Here is a 17,426-nt window from a genome sequence, read left to right on the forward strand (position 1 = left end):
GTGTCCTGTGTCACTGCATACCTGGTTTCTTCCAAACTTCTCTCCATGTGTCTTTTCCCTGTGCTGCAACTCAATGCTGAGCCCTGTGAGCCCTTCAAGTGAATCACTGAACCTGGGGATAGTCAGGTACTCCTGGCAAACCTGCTGTCAAGGAACTCATAGCTGAGGAGGGAAAAAGAGGTAAGTATGTAATTATAGTACAGTTTGTGTTGATATAAAATAGTGTAGTTAACAAGATAAAAAGGAGCTAAAGAGAGGATAGAGGTCAGAGAAAACTTCCCAGGAAGACAACGAAAGAGTATTTTGAAGGATGCATGGAATTTTTTCCAATAAAGAAAGAGAAGGTGGGATCTGGTAGGCAGACAGCATGAGCGTAGAGCAATGAAACTCATAGTAAGTGGGCTTGGAGCACTCCAAGCAGCTTGGTAATACTGAAGCAAGAAAGATCCTGGGCAACGTGAGGAGATCATGTTGGAGAGTTAAGCAGTTAGTCATTGAAGGGTTTCCAGTTAGAAATGTAAGGTGCAGAGGATAATGAAGGGGAAAATGGAAAGGCATGGATAACAGTTTTGTGCTCCTGGTCAGGAGATGAGTAAAAGGAGGGTTGATACTGGGATCTGTGTAAAGAAGAGAGGATTAATGAGCATTAATGTAAGCACATGTGAGGAGATTTCAGAGTATATTTATTTATTTTTAATTAATTTTATTTTCTGAGACGGAGTCTTGCTCTGTTGCCCAGGCTGCAGTGCAGTGATGCAATCTCAGCTCACTGCAACCTCTGCCTCCTGGGTTCAAGCGATTTTTTTCTGCCTCAGCCTCCCAAGTAGCTGGGATTACAGGCGCACATCACCACACCTGTCTAATTTCTGTATTTTTAGTAGAGACGGGTTTTCACCGTGTTGGCCAGGCTGGTCTTGAAACTCTTGGCCTCAGATGATCTGCCTCTCTTGGCCTTCCAAAGTGCTGGAATTTTTTTATAGGCATGAGCCACCACACCCAGCCAGCTTATCACTACTTCTGGTTCTTCTGCACTTGAATCATCAAATGCAAATGTCAGTTTTTGAAAACTGACAGCTAACAATTTTGAAAAGAGAATGGCCATCTTTTCAGTTGTAAAACATTTTTATTATTAGGTTTATAAACAGCAATTAGAATGATCAATTGAATGAAAAATCTTTTAACATTCTCTTTCTAGTCACTTTTGTGTGTACATCAACCTTTAGCATTTGTCTTCTTATGAACCCATCCAGTTAATCTTGTACAAATACACAGTAGACAAAAGAGTACTGTTACACATTCTCTTAGTAAGGCAGTGTTCTGGGCTCCTCTGACAAACGTTGTGGTGAAGTCCTTTCAGTTCAATGATCCACTGGATGAACATGCCCTATTTTCTTTTTGCCCTTAATAATTATTATTCGTTCATTGGTTCTTTTCTGCTTTGCTTTTTCAAAAACCTATTTAAAAATAATTGTAGAACTAAAGGAAGCTGCAAAGACAGAGAGATACAGTGCAACCTTCACCCATCTTTCCCTGACAGTTACTTCTTGGGATAACTTATGTGTATATAATGTACAATATCAAAATCAGGAAATTGACGTTGGTATTATGAGTGTGGATAGTTCTGTGTCCTTTTATCATGTCAGATTCTTGTAACCACCACTATAGAACAATTCTGTCACCACAAAGGTCTCCCCTGTGGTGTTGATAGTCACACCAACCCCTGCATCCCCCATCATCCCTAACCCCTGGGAACCTAGTCTATTATCCTTCACTATAACTTTGTCATTTTGGAAATGTTATATAAATGGAATCATACAGTGTGTGAGAGATTGGAATTTTTTATTCTGCATGATGCCCATGAGGCCCATCCAAGTTGCTGGGTGTTTGAGTAGTTTGCTCTGTTATCTTTCTGAGGAGGATTCCATGGCATGGATGCCTTCCTTTTATATGGCATTTCATTGGATCATATTTTAAAATCCACTCTCTCTTTTAATTGTTGTATTTAGACTATTTATATTATTTTTGGTTTCAAAATGTCCACTTTGTTCCATGTAACACTTCACCAGAGATCATTTACATCTGAGGAAGAGATGGCCCATGAAATTGATCTATAGTAAAATACTCTAAGAAATGCAGTCCAATTCTATACATTTCCAGGCACCCCTAAAAAAGTGGTTCACAATGCAGAAATATAGGCATCGTTACTACAGTTTACATAAGATAAAAGGGAGATATCAATAAACCTTAGAAAGTAATAAATTCACCCGTTTCTTAACGTATGGGTATGCAGTTGTTACAAAGCCATAGTAAATGGTTTATAAAATGAGATTTTATTTTGTGTTCCTCTGCCGTTTCATAGGGCATAGCATTTTTACAAGGCTGTTTTGGGACTACAGCCAGTGATTAGCAGCACATAGTAGTGGTCCACCTCTAAAGAACAATCACTAGACAGGCTGGATACCCTCTGTCACATGTGCACAAATCTGCATGGAAAAGGACTAAACTTTTAGACTTGGACTTGTGTACTTATTTCCCCTTTCTAGTGTATTAAGAGATAACATGCACTTTAATTTGCCAAAAGCAATGCTAGTATTCTGGCAGCAACATGCTACTTCTATTACATAGTAAAGTGAATACCAGAACTGCAAAGGCAGGAGGTGTCAGTGAATTTTTATTGGGAAGAGACATCAACTTAGACAGCAGCAAATGAAGAGTGAATAGGAAAACTCCCTGTTGCCACAGATGTACATGACCTCTACAATATGTGATATAAGAGGCATTTCAAATTTATGGCCTCCAGCCCAGAGATGGCAAGTGCTTTTCCATTCAGTCTAATACTTCTGCGTTCCTACTAAAAAGAAATATATTAAGAGCATAAAAAAGTTGCTTACTGAACGGAAATCCCAGAGAGCAAGGGAGGGAATGTAGAAATTAGGAAGTTGGCTGGGTGTGGTGGCTCCTGTCTGTAATTCCAGCACTTTGGTAGGCTGAGTTGGGGTGATCACCTGAGGTCAGGAATTCGAGACCAGCCTGGGCAACGAAGTGAGACTCCATCTCTACAAAAAATAGAAAAATTACCCAGGCATGGTGGTGCATGCCTGTAGTCCCAGCCACTTGGGAGGCAGAAATGGGAGGAGAATCTCTTGAGCCTGGGAGGCGGAGGTTGCAGTGAGCCAAGATTGTGCCACTGGACTCCAGCCTGGGCAACAGAGCCAGACCCTGTCTCAAAAAAAAAAAAAAAGTTCTGTGGAACACTCTTTAAATTGTAATTAACTACATTTTCATACCTTTACAGTAATACAAAACACAGTCGGCCGGGCGCGGTGGCTCACGCTTGTAATCCCAGCACTTTGGGAGGCCAAGGCGGGCAGATCACGAGGTCAGGAGATCAAGACCACGGTGAAACCCCGTCTCTACTAAAAATACAAAAAATTAGCCGGGCGTGGTGGCAGGCGCCCTGCAGTCCCAGCTACTCGGAGAGGCTGAGGCAGGAGAGTGGCGTGAACCCGGGAGGCGGAGCTTGCAGTGAGCCAAGATCGCGCCACTGCACTCCAGCCTGGGTGACAGAGCGAGACTCCGTCTCAAAAACAAAACAAAACAAAACAAAACAAAAAACACACACACAGTCACTTGCAGACCTGATTAAGATTAAATACCAGATACAAATATGTCCTCTACATAAGTTTCTTCAAGTTACTTTTGTTTATATGGAATGAAGCTGTTAATACTTTTCTACAGCAGTAACTGCACACCAGGAAAGCCAAGACAAACACAAATCAGGGAATCAGGTTTTCTCAAAGCTGCAGTGTGGAAATACTATAAACAGTTGGTTCCATACACATGAATAGGTTTCTTTGCTACAGGAAATCCAAGTGGAATAAGGAATGGACGTGGTAAAAAGCTTTCTTGAAGGGAAGGATAACACCCTGCATGCATTTAGTGTTCAGCCCCTTCTGCTGCATTGCGTTCTTTTCCTGCACTGTGTGATGTCCACAGTGTTGTTAGGTTGTCTCTCAGCAACTGCATGATGAGGGGGCTGTCTTTGAGTCTTCAGTGTATCAAGTTCTGCAGTGGCTTCATCAAAGGCTGTTTTAGGGCTGGGTGCGGTGGCTCACGCTGTAGTCCCAGCACTTTGGGAGGCAAAGGTGGGTGGATCCCTTGAGGCCAGGATTTCGAGACCAGGCAGGCCAGCATGGTGAAACCTCGTCTCTACTAAAAATACAAAAGATTAGACTGGCATGATGGCGAGCACATGTAGTCCCAGCTATGCGGGAGGCTGAGGCACAAGAATCACTTGAACCCAGGAGGCGGAGGTTGCAGTGAGCTGAGATTGCACCACCACACACCAGCCTGGGAGACAGAGCAAGACTCTGTCTCAAAAAAAAAAAAAAAAAAAAAAAAGCCATTTTAGCCAGTGGGCAGGTGAGCTCAGGGTTGTTAAGGATCTCATAGTAAAACACAGAAAAGTTAAGAGCCAGCCCCAGGCAGATTGGAAGGGGGGATTGCATCTCTCTCTTGCTTATCAAATTGTCAAATGCCTCTTGGTAAGCTCCTGGGAATTATCTACCATCTGTGTTTTTTGTTTGTTTTGTTTTGTTTTTATTTTGAAATGGAGTCTCGCTCTGTCACCCAGGCTGGAGTACAGTGGTGCTATCTCAGCTCACTCAACCTCCGCCTTCTGGGTTCAAGTGAGTCTCCTACCTCAACCTCCTGAGTAGCTGGGATTACAGGTATGCGTCACCACACCCAGCTAATTTTTGTATTTTTGGTAGATATGGGGTTTTGCCATGTTGGCCAGGCTGGCCTCGGACTCCTGACCTCAGGTGATTCACCTGCCTTGGCCTCCCAAAGTGCTAGGATTATAGGCATGAGCCACTGTACCTGACCTACCTTCTGTTTTTGATCATTACCACATGCAACTTCAGCAAGATACTGAAAGTAATCCCCCTTTACTTTCAAATAGAAGACGGTTCTCTCTGGATTAGTTGCATTGGCTATTGAATATAATACTTATCCAAAAATTCCAAGACCATGGTGTATCCAAAAATTCCAAGCCTATGGGGGCAGGTGGATCTCAGCTCAGACTCCACTTTCTCCCTATGGTACTTAATCAGTAGCAACTTCATATCGGAGGTGTCAGTTTCCTGCTCAGTGCTCAAAATGTCCTTCCAGGTGGACCTGTAATCCCTGACCCCATATTTGTAGGCCACTGAGAGCAGATTGCGCTCCTTGCTGGACAGCTGGGTGCCCCGCTTGGCCATGGCCTTCATGTAGGTGGCCATGTTGTCATAGTGCTTGGCCTGCTGGGCCAGCTCTGCCTTCTCCATGGTGGGTGGGTGGCTGGGGCTGGGGCTGGTGCTGGGGCCAGGCCGGGGCTGGGGCTGGGGTGGAGGATGAATTGGGAGAAGTCTTCCCCAAGAGCTCTAGACCATTTACATTTAATGTGATTATTGTTACGTTAGGCTTAATCAAGTCTACCATTTTATTTTTCCTTATAGTTTGTTCCTTCAGTGTTTTAATTTTTTTCCTGACTTCTTGTGTGTTCCTGAAACAGTTTTCAAAATTCTATTTTGATGTATCCGTAGTGTTTTTGAGTGTATTTCTTTGTATAGATATTTGAGTGGTTGCTCTAGATATTTAAGTATACATATATAACTTACCGTGGTCTACTGGGGTTGACGTTTTATCAGTTTGAGTGAAGTATGAAAGTTTATTTCCTTTAAAGTCCTTTGCCCTCCCCAGTTGATCTTTTTGTTTTTTTGAGAGAAGCTCTCACTCTGTCACAGCTCACTGCAGGCTTAACCTCTAAGGCTCAAGCAGTTCTCCCACCTGACCCCGCAAGTATGTGGGACCACAGATGCGTGCCACCACACCCAGCTAATTCTTTAATTTGTCTATAGAATAGGGGTCTCGCTTTGTTGCTTAGCCTGGTTATAATTGTTTTAAATATTTCTTTTACATCGAGAACCACATCAGACAATGTTATGCTTTTTGCCTCAACCATCAAATGTAATTTAGAAAACTCAAGGAGAAAAGGAATGTCTCCTTGCATTTTTTTCTCTTTTTCAGTTCTTCCTTTTTGATGTTGCAAGATTCCTTCCTTTATCATTTCCTTTCTTTTTTAGGAACTTCCTTTAGCCATTCTTTTCAGATAGGTTTGCTGATGGCAAATTCCATCAGTTTTCTTTTTTATAAGAATATCTTGATTTTCCCTTTATTCCTTACAGATAGTTTTGCCAGAGATGGAATTTGAGATTGACAGTTCTTTTCTTTTAGTGCTTAAAAAATGTGCCATTTCCTTCTGATCTCCATGGTTTCTGATGAGAAATTTGCTGTAATTCAAAATCTTTTCCCCAGTAGGTCATGTGTGTTTTCCTTCTGGTTGATTTCAAGATTTCTTCTTTGTCTCTAGTTTTCTAACGTTCAATTGTGGTGTTTCTTTTCATGGGTTTCTTCGGGTTTATCCTGTTTGGGTTTTGCTCAGCTTCTTGAATCTTTATGTAGGTTTATGTGTTTTGCCAAATTTGGGAAATTCTAGCTATTATTTCTCCAAGTACAGTCATGTGTCACTTAATGATGGGGATGTGTTCTGAGAAATGCATCGTTAGGTGGTTTTGTTGTGTGAACATCATAGGGTATACTTACACAAACCTAGACGGTACAGCCCACTACACACCTACGTACTGCTCCTACGCTACAAACCTGTGTAGCATGTTACTGTACTGAATTCCATAGGCAATTATAACACAATGGTAAGTATTTGTGTATCTAAATGTATTTAAACATAGAAAAGATAAAGTAAAAATACAATATAAAAGGTGAAACAGTACACCTGTAGAGAGCACTTACCATGAATGGAGCGTGCAGGAGTAGAAGTTGCTCTGGATGAGTCAGTGAGTGAGTGGGGAGTGAATATGAAGGTCTAAGACATTACCGTACACTGCTGTAGACTGCCATAGCCTTCACAAATACTGAACTAAGGATACATTCAGTTTATAAAAATATTATTCTTCAAAAATAAATTAACCTGGCTAGGGGTAGTGGCTCACACATGGAATCCTAGCACTTCGGGAGGCTGAGGCGGGAGGATCACTTGAGCCCAGGAGTTCAAGACCAGCCTGGGCAATATAGTGAGACCCTGTCTCTACAAAAAAAAAAAAAACGCACAAAAATTAGCTGAGTGTAGTGGCATGTACCTGTACTTCAGCTACTCTGGAGGCTGAGGTGAGATGATCACTTGAGCCAAGAAGGTTGAGGCTGCGGTGAGCCTTGATCAGGCCACTCCACTCTAGCCTGGGTGACAAAACAAGACCCTGTCTCAAAAAATATTAATAATTAATCTTAGCTTATTATAACTTTTTAACTTAAAAAAATTTCAACTGACTCCTTTGTAGTAACACTAAGCTTAAAACACAAACACATTGTATAACCGCATAAAATATTTTCTTTTTTACATTCATTTTCTATAAGCTTTTTCTATTTAAAATTTATTATTTTTTTACTTTTTAAACTTTGTTGTTAAAAATGAAGAGACATACACATTAGCCTAGGCCTACAGAGGGTCAGGATCATCAGTTTCCCTGTCTTCCACCTCCACATCTTGTCCCACTGGAAGGCCTTCAGGGGCGGTAACACACATGAAGCTGTCATCTCCTATGAGAACAGTGCCTCCTTCTAGGTTACCTCCTGAAGGACCTGAGGCTGTTTTCCAGATAACTTTTTTTTTCCTATGAGCAGAAGGAGTATACTCTAAAAGAACAATAAAAAGTATAGTATAGTAAATACATAAACCAGTAACAGTTTATTGTCATTATCAAGTATGTACTGTACATAATTGTATGTGCTAGACCGTTACATGAATGGCAGTGCAGTAGGTTTATTTACACCAACATCACCACATCCATGTGAGTCATGCATTGTGTTATGCCGTTACAATGGCTACAGTGTCACTAGGCGATAGGAATTTTTCAGCTCCATTATAATCTTTTTTTTTTGAGACAGGGCTTGCTCTGATGCCCAGGCTAGAGTATAGTGGTGTGAGCATGGCTCACTTTAGCATCAACCCCCTAGGCTCCAGTGATCCTCCTGCCTCAGCTCCCTAGTAGCTGGGACTACATTACCCAGCTAATTTTTGTATTTTTTGTAGAGATGGGGTTTCACTGCGTTGCTCAGGCTGGTCTTGAACTTCTGGCCTCAAGCGATCCTCTTGCCTCAACATTCCAAAGTGCTGGGATTACAGGTGTGAGCCACAGCCTCCATTATAATCTTACAAGACCCCTGGACATACATGCAGCATGATTGTACTTTTCGCACCCCACCCTCTTTCTCTATCCCTTCTGTGATGCTGATGATAGCAGTGTTAGATCTCAGATCTTTTGTTACAGTTCCAAATGTCCCTGAGGCTCTGTTAATTTTTTCCTTAGTCTATATTCTCTCTTTTGACTAGATTGGGTAATTGCTGTTGTCTTTCTTGAAGATCACTGATTCTCTCCATCTGCTCTTGAGCTCACCCATTAAGTTTTTTTTGTTTCAATTATTATATTTCGTATTCTGAAACTTCCATTTGTTTATTTATATTATCTATTTCTTAGGGTATCAGTTTTAAAAATTTGTTTAATGTACCCATTGAAGCATTTTTATGATGGCTGCTTTAAAATCCTTACAAGGTAATTTCAACATCTGCGACATCTTGGTGTTGGCATCTGTTCATAGTTTGTTCTCACTGATGTTGAGATTTTCCTGGTTCTCAATATGAGTGATTTTCAGTTGTGTCCAAGGCATTTTGGGTGTTTGTTATAAGACTCTGGCTTTTATTTACATTGTCTGTCATAGCTGGCCTTTTCTGACATCATTTTGGGAGGGTACGGGGCTGTGCCACCTCATTATGCTGGTGGGAATGGGATGAAAGTCCAAAGCATCCATCAGTACCCAGCAGGGAGGGATTCCTCCTTCCAGCTGCTCAGGGTTGGGAGGTCAGTTTCCCTTAAGGCCTGTGCTGATGCCACCCTTGCTAAGAGGGGAGAAGGGACCCTGCTACTGCTTCTCCTGTGGCCTCCACTCACACCTCGCCAGGAGGCTCATTACTGGTGGAGGGTAGTGAAAGTCCCAGCTCCCTCACTCAGTCTTTCCTGACCCCATCCACATATTATGGGTGTGAGGGGGCCTTGTAACAGTTGGGCAAGGGTGGAAGTCTAGGCTCCCTGCCTGGCCATTGCTGATAGAGTGGGGATGGGACCATGTGTTTTCATGGTATATGGCTGGAGTAGAGTGGTGATTGTCTGATGTTTTCTGTCCTGCTAGGTTGCCCTTTACTGAGTCCTTTGCATAGAGTTAGCAGGCTTTTCTTGGTCCTTTTTTTTTGTGCTCTTGTTGGTGTTTTCAGGTTGCTGACTTTTCTAGTTCCCATTCTAGGATATACGAGGCAGAAAGAAAATTCAGAGAACTCACTGCTGTGTTGTTTCTTGGGTCCCAGTGACTCTACCCTTTCTGCCTTCTGCTTTCCACCTTTCAGAGTCTTCTTATTTTTAATTTTTTGTGGTGGTTGTTGAGACAGGGTCTCACTGTGTTGCCCAGGCTGGAGTGCACTGGCACAAACTCAGTTGACTGCAACCTCTGCCTCCTATGCTCAAGCCATCCTCCCGCCTCAGCCTCCCGAGTAGCTGGGACTATAGGCGCCCACCACCACGCCTGGCTAATTTTTGTATTTTTTGTAGAGACAGGGTTTCCCCATGGTGCCAAGGCTGGTCTTGAACTTCTGAGCTCAAGTGATCCACCCGCTTTAGCCTCCAAAGTGTTGGGATTACGGATGTGAGCCATGGTGCCCAGCCTTCTTATTTATATTGTCTGGGTTTATAATTGTGTTTAGCAGGATGCATAGAGAGAAGTGTGTCTATTCCATCTTGGTCTGGAACTGGAAGTCTCATCTTGAATTAGAGAAAATTCTTCAAGGATATTGTCATCTGAAGACTCGTAGTCTGAGATTTTGCTTTTATGATCAATTTCACCAACATTATTAGAGTCTATAGTGATACTACCTGTCTTTCTACATTCATTTTCTGATTTGTCCTACAGTTGTCAGATGTCTTTGCTGTGACTTTTCTTCTTTTTGACATTTTGGGTACAAAAAGGAAAAATCCTAAATTCTCAGTTGTTTTCAGCAAAGGTTACAGAAGACTACAAAGTAGTGTTTTTGAACTTCTTTTATACCATCCTGAAAGATGATGCCAATAGTCTTAGCAACACAATAAGAAAACTAAAAGATGATATAATAGTGGTGATTTATGTCACTGTGTACCATCCTCCAGGTGATTCTATCATTCTTCCATTTTATTTAGTTTTTTTTTAGCATGATTAGGAATGATTGATGAGTAATTATAAAATCGTAAAATAATTCTTAGGACAATAAAATAGCAAAAAGTTTTAAGATATAGAAAAAATAGGCTCACTGAGATCCTATATCTGTATTAGTTATCTATTTATGCGTAATAAATTACCACAAGTTTAGTGGTTTAAAATGATATACATTTATTATCTCTTATTTTCTGTGGGCTAGGAAACTGGGCATGGCTTAACTGAGCCCTCTACCTGGGATCTCAGAAGGATGCACTGAGGTGTCAGCTGGACTACACTATCATCTTGAGACCTGACTCGGAAAGAATACACTCCCAAGCTTATCCACACTGTTGGCGGAAGTCATTTCCTTGTGGCTGTAGGACTGAGAGCCCAGGCTTGTTGTTGACTGTTTTCTGGGAAGCAGCTCTAAGCTCTTTGTCCCGTGGGCTTTTCAGTTTAGTTGTTTACTTCTCCAAAGTCAGGAAGTCTATAGACACCATATATTATACTATACACTATAGATGTTATGTAAGATGGAGTCCTATATAATATAACATAATCCTGGAAGTGACGCCTATGACCTTTACCATATTCTGTTCATTAGAAGCAAGTCACTGTGTCAGCCTGCACTCAAGGGGCAGAGGTTATGGAAGTCTGTGAATACCAGAAGGACGAGGGTCACTGGAGTCACTGCAGAGTCTGCTTGCCACAGTGTCTTAGATTTATAAAACAATATGAGGGACTCATGGTAATTGCTAGCCAGAATGAGTTATATTCTTTTTTTTTGTTTTAAAAAAAGCCTAAATGTTCCCTTTATCCTTTGGGAGGTTTCTAAGAAAGACTAACAGCCATGAAGTATCAGTCCTTAAAAATAGATTTCAAAAAAGAAACGATAGCTAAATTTGGGTGCAGTGGACCTTGGTGACATATTGAGGGTTAAGGAGGAGTCAGATGGGATGGGAAGATAAAATCTGGATAACCTATATCCTCACCTGTCTCATCATCAGTGGACTATTGGAAGAGTCAGACAAGGGTGGAGGAGGCTGTAGCTCACATTCTCACTGCTGCCTCACCTGTAGTGAGGCAGGTTCATTTGTTTTTTCCTTTTTCAGTCTGAGGCATCTTCTGGTTCACTAGGCCCCTTTCATAAGACCACAGGGTGAGTCTGTCAAGTTCCCACAGTTAAAGTGGGAGTGCCGCAGCCTGGAAGCACTAGCCGGTGTTGGAAATGGTGTCAACTGTGATTTTGGTCTGGGCCTGCAGGGCAAGCAAGTGGACTGTTTAAACCATTCACGTGGAGAAATAAAGTCCTCAGTAATTTGAAACAAAGAAAAAGGAGACAGGGCTATTGTGGGGTGGGTGGGGGGAGCATGAATAACATGAAAAGAAAGAGGTGAGAACAGTAAAGTTTGATTGAAAATGAAAAATCCAGAAAAGAAACACAGAAGAATTTGAAAAGCATTTTGCAGAAGAATATCAGGAGAGGGAAGGTGGAAGTTAACGAACAAGAGGAAAGTGAGAAGAGGGAAGAAGGAGAAAGCATGAAATAGGTCATATACGGAATATCCAGATCTAGCTAGGGACATGCAGTAAGAGGACACGCTTGTTAGTAGAGCTACTCCATAGTGTGTGACTGGTTAATTATCAGTACCCTGCTTTTTAGTTTAAGATAGTTCTAATGTAGAACTATCTACATAGTACACTTAGCTATATGTTTGTAACAGTTATAACTATCTACATAGTTCTACATGAGATAACTATGTAGTTATCTTTGTAGTTCTAATGTAGAACTACATTAGAATTCTAATGCTGTGTCTTGAGGATTCTTCATAGGAAAATACAGGGCATTATAGCTTTCAGAATACAAAATGTTTTTAATTTTCCTTTTAGAATGAAATACACCTTTATGAAGAAGTGTCTCCCAGTAACTTTAAAGTACTTAAGGAAAATAGTTTATAACCATCTGATAATTTTTACTCCAAGCTCCTTGTGGTTGAATTTTAAAAAGTCAGGTTGAATACAATCATTGTTAATATTTTTAGAGTGAAGAGCTGTTATAAACATATAGCTAAGTGTACTCTAATGAATGTTATCATGAGTTATGAATTTTTATAGTTCCTCATTTTATTATTATAAGAGAATTTGGGACTTTATGATGAACTTACTAAAAAGAGATTGCCCTTTCCCAAGGGAAATCAAGGAAAATTATTATGTCTATTTAGATTTGGAAGGCCGAGGCAGGCAGATCACTTGAGGTCAGGAGTTCAGGACCAGACTGGGCAACACTGAAATCCCATCTCTACTGAAATACAAAAACTTGGCCGAGTGTGGCAGTGTGCACCTGTAATCCCAGCTCTTTGGGAGGCTGAGGCAGGAGAATCGCTTGAACCCAGGAGGTGGAGGTTGCAGTGAGCCGAGATCACGCCACTGCACTCCAGCCTGGGTGACAGAGCGAGACTCTGTCTCCAAAAAAAAAAAAAAACCACCAAAGAAACAAACTGTTATAGGTACATGCAGCATCGTTTGTTTGTCTTAAGGTGTTATGTTTATTAGGTCAGGGGATAGATTTTAACTTATTAAACCTCTACCTGGAAGTTTGTTTTGAATGACACTGTTAATGATTATATTAGCTGACAGCTTAGAGAAATAGTGGTTGCGTTCCAGAAAATATTTCAACCATAGCCGATTTGGTATTCACTAGTCACTGTTTTGTAAGTATACTGAAAACATCTTATAAGGGAGTAAATGAATTATATTCATTATTTTAATTTAACTAAAGTGTATGATCCTGTATATCTATGAGCCCCATTTTCCCTTTTGAATTTAGAAGGGTGCAGCTATTTTCAGAATCCGCGTGTATGTGTTGGGTCCTGACTGGAGTACTCCAAAACCAGAATAATCTTGATAATGCCATGTAAGAGACCTTTGAAACTGGTGTTCACTGGATACTTGGAAACCCCTCTCTGCCCCAAGTTAATCTTCAGGATTATGTCCCTAAACATTTTAATGAGCGCCCCCTGTCCCTGGAACCCTTAACCTGTGGGCCAGAGGAAGGGAGAGGAGAAGGAACTGGTAGACTAGAACTACATAAACTCTAGGCTGCTCGAGTCTAGAACTACCCTGAGGACAATGCTGGCTACCTCTGGGCTTCTCCGCTCATGGACCTGGGACTGGCACATCAGCATCACCTGGGAGCTTGTTAGAAATTCTTGGGCCCCACTTCAGACCTATGGAATCAGGATCCCTGGAAGTGAAGTCCAGAATTCTGTGTTTTAATGAGCCCTTTTAGGTGGTTCTTATGCATGATAAATTCAGGAAACAATGAGATACTTGGTCTCGTTTGTAAGTTTTAGCTATCCATTCTAATTAGAATTGTCTGTTCAAGTTCTGTTCTTTCAGCCTGTTTCATTTGGACTGCCGTTCACTGTGTCTTTTGGCTTTTTATGGCATTAGTTCTCCTAAACCACCCTCTGAATCCAGTTCTTTTATTTTTTTTTCTTTATGCTTAAGAGGTTTATAAGTGGGAAATTTTCTGCAATTTCATCTAGGCCATCTTCTTGCTAATTTAAAATGGTTGTATAAGAGTGATGCATGTGAAATCTTTACAAAGTGAAATAGAACGTTTTTCAAAGGCAGTGGCTTCCTGAGAAGTAAAGCTTGTTAAATTTTGGAATCTTACTAAAAACCTTCCTCATTCATATTTAAAAAAATTTTATCTGTGGAAAGAATTGTATCAGTTCAATGTGGTACTGAGGTTGAACCAGATGACTCCTTTTTTTTTTTTTTTTTTTTTTTTTTAAGAGACAGGGTCTTGCTCTGTCACCCAGGCTGGAGTTCAGTGGCACATTTGCCACTCACTGTAGCCTCAAACCCCTGGGCTCAAGGGATCCTCCCACTTCAGCCTCTTGAGTAGCTGGGGCTACAGGCATGCAGTACCACACTGGCTAATTTTTGAAAATTTGTTGTAGAGACAAGGTCTCCCTATTTTGCCCAGGCTGGTCTCAAACTTTTAGGTTCTAGCAATCCTCCTGCCCTGGCCTCCCAAAGCACTGGGATTTCAGGTGTGAGCCACCATGCCCAGCCCAGAGGACTTCTCAACATTTTTTTCAGTGCCAGAATTTTATTATCTAATAAATATTTGAAATGTTTTAAATTAAGAAATAAAGAGTGGGTTTAACTTTTGGTAGTTTTTATTTCAATACAAAAAGCCAGTTTTTGACATTAGCTCTGAATTTAGTAGTATCTTGTACATCTGGCTGATAAGAAGTTACCATTGTTTAAAAAATGAAGTTCTCTGGTCTGTTTTTATTCACCACACATTAAATGTGATTTATTGGTGCTTTTTGTTTGTGTTCATCATTCATTTATACTGTTGAACAATTTCATATGAAATTACCATTTTTGCCAAAAAGGATCAAATATCAGCAATTTTATATGGTTTAGCCTAGTAAGTCTTTGAAAGCCCAAAGTTACCCTTTTCACTGGAAACTGACCTAAATATTTGAGTTGAAGAATCAAAGTGGTTTCTCTGGAAATTTTGTTTTAGAATCTTAGGTTCACAAAACACGATTTGTACAAAACATAATTTGTACTTTCATTGTCTAGGCTGAACATATAATTTTCTGCAATTAAAAAAGTTAGATTTTGTCTACAGTAAAAACAAAACAATAAACAAAACTGGGCACTTCCCAGTAAGATGGTAGTATGAGAGTTCCCTCAGTTTCCCACCATGACCCCCCATGCAAACCGATTGAAATGATTCCAAGAAAAGCAAAAATAAGAATTTTGCTACTAATGTTGACAATAGGGAATTATCAAACATATTAATTTGAAGGATTTTTTTCATCTGTTATGTTAAAGTGAACTGAATGCTGGAAGCAGATAAACAACTCTCTTCCTCAAGAAAGCTGTATAGTATTATGGGAAATATAAATGGAGAAAAGTCTAGGGAAAAGGTTCTAGAAAGTTGAGTTGGCTTTCTAGATGGAATATGAAATTGCCCTGTTGCTGTGGAGAACTCTTTTAATGTGGCAGAATGGAGTTAGAAACAAAGGACGGATGTGAGAGAGATCGAAAATGGCCCCTGTGGAGCCTTTTCACAGCTGTGGGTCTTGGACTAAGAACAGCAATAGCATCCGGGCTAGAAACTAAATACCTGTGACATTATCCAATAGTCCATGGGCCCCCAGGGACTTTTTCTAAGCTAACTTTCCAAGAGCATGGACAGTTCCCCTCAAAGCAGGGAAGCATTTTAGAATTAGGGGTGCAGCATTTCTCTACTGGGACTGCTTATTCTTCCTACTTGTTGAAGCTGGCCTCTGGGAGGGTGATTTCAAAACATAACAAGAAAATGCATGTGGAGATAGAGACTGCCCTCAGACTCCCATCCCTTTCTACCACCCAGGAGCTGATGAAAGACTGAGCCTATATCTGCCATTCAATCTCCTGCTTACTTTAAAGCATCATTGTATTAAAAAAAAATGATGAAATGAAGAGTTGCAAGGATAGTACAAATAACTTCTCTACACATTTCACCTATTGTGAACATTTTGCCTCTATCATCTTCCTTTCTACAGATATTTGTTTCTTTTCAGAACCATTTCAGAGTAAATTGCAGAAATCATGCCCCTTTACCCCTAAATACTTTTATGTTTATTTCCTAAGAACCAGGGCATTCTCTTACATTACCACAGTTCAAGTGTCAAATCCAGGAAATTTAACATTGGCACAATTATACCCATTCCGTAGTCTGTGTTCTGTTATTTTTCCAGTAATGTTCTTGACAGCATTTATTTCTTCTGGTCCAGGATCCAGTCCAGGACAGTGCTTTGCATTTAGTCTCTCTTACCCTTGGTCGTTTCCTCAGCCTTTGTCTTTGATGACCTTGACATGTCTTAAAGTGGAAGCCATTTTTTTGAGACGGAGTCTCGCTCTGTTACCCAGGCTGGAGTGCAGTGGCACGATCTCGGCTCACTGCAACCTCCGCCTCCCGGGTTCACACCATTCTCCTGCCTCAGCTTCCCGCGTAGCTGGGACTACAGGCACCCGCCACCACACCCAGCTAAATTTTTGTATTTTTTTAGTAGAGACGGGGTTTCACTGTGTTAGCCAGGATGGTCTCAATCTCCTGACCTTGTGATCCGCCTGCCTCAGCCTCCCAAAATGCTGGGATTACAGGCGTGAGCCACCACGCCCGGCCACCATTTGTTTTATACATAATCCCCCAATTTGGATGTGTCCAATGTTTCCTTGAGATTAGAATCAGATTATGCATTTTGGGCAGGAATTCCACGTAATGAGGGGTGTCCTCTGGGGTTCGCTTCATGAGGCACGTGATCTCTGTCCCATTATTGCCAACTTTAACTTTGATCATTTAATGACGGTGGTGTCAGCTAGGTTTTATCATTTCCCTCTTTGTAAAATAATGAGTAATTTGTGGGGAGGTATTTTAAGATGATATTAATACCTGTTTTTTTTTTAATCAGACTTTCACCTGTTAGTTTTAGCATGCATTTTTGATGCTTGCCTGAGTTGGTTATTGCTATGATGGTTGCAAAATGGTGTTTTTTTGGTTTTTTGTTTGTTTGTTTGTTTGTTTTGAGACGGAATTCTGCTCTTGTTGCCCAGGCTGAAGTGCAATGGTGCGATCTTGGCTCACCGCAACCTCTGCCTCCCAGGTTCAAGCGATTCTCCTGCCTCAGCCTCCCAAGTAGCTGGGATTACAGGCATGCGCCACCATGTCCACCTGATTTTGTATTTTTAGTAGAGACAGGATTTCTCCTTGTTGGTCAGGCTGGTCTTGAACTCCCGACCTCAGGTGATCCGCCCACCTCGGCCTCCCAAAGTGCTGGGATTACAGGCGTGAGCCACCGCACCTGGCCCAAATGGTGGTTTTTCTAATGTTCATTATTTCTTCTACATTTAGTAATTGGCGTTCTTCTGTAAGAAACAGTTTCCCCTCATTTGTTCATTTTTATTTATTTATTGTTGATACAGACTCATGGATTCTTATTTTATTCAATGGGTTATAATCCATTACCATCAATATTTATTTTGGTTCTTAAATTGTTCCCCGTTTGGCCAGTGGGGGCCTC

General features: G+C 41.0%; 1 protein-coding gene and 1 pseudogene across 1 annotated transcript in view; one reads left to right on the forward strand and one right to left on the reverse strand.

The window, feature by feature from the left end:
- MGAT4A (alpha-1,3-mannosyl-glycoprotein 4-beta-N-acetylglucosaminyltransferase A) overlaps positions 1-17,426 on the forward strand; it is a 113,278-nt gene that overhangs the window by 32,306 nt on the left and 63,546 nt on the right. The gene's annotated exons all lie outside the window — the stretch shown is intronic.
- On the reverse strand, positions 3,937-5,327 carry LOC116483701 (14-3-3 protein theta-like; annotated as a pseudogene).

This window comes from Hylobates moloch, unplaced genomic scaffold (assembly GCF_009828535.3).
Source record: "Hylobates moloch isolate HMO894 unplaced genomic scaffold, HMol_V3 SCAFFOLD_15, whole genome shotgun sequence".
NCBI lineage: Eukaryota > Metazoa > Chordata > Mammalia > Primates > Hylobatidae > Hylobates > Hylobates moloch.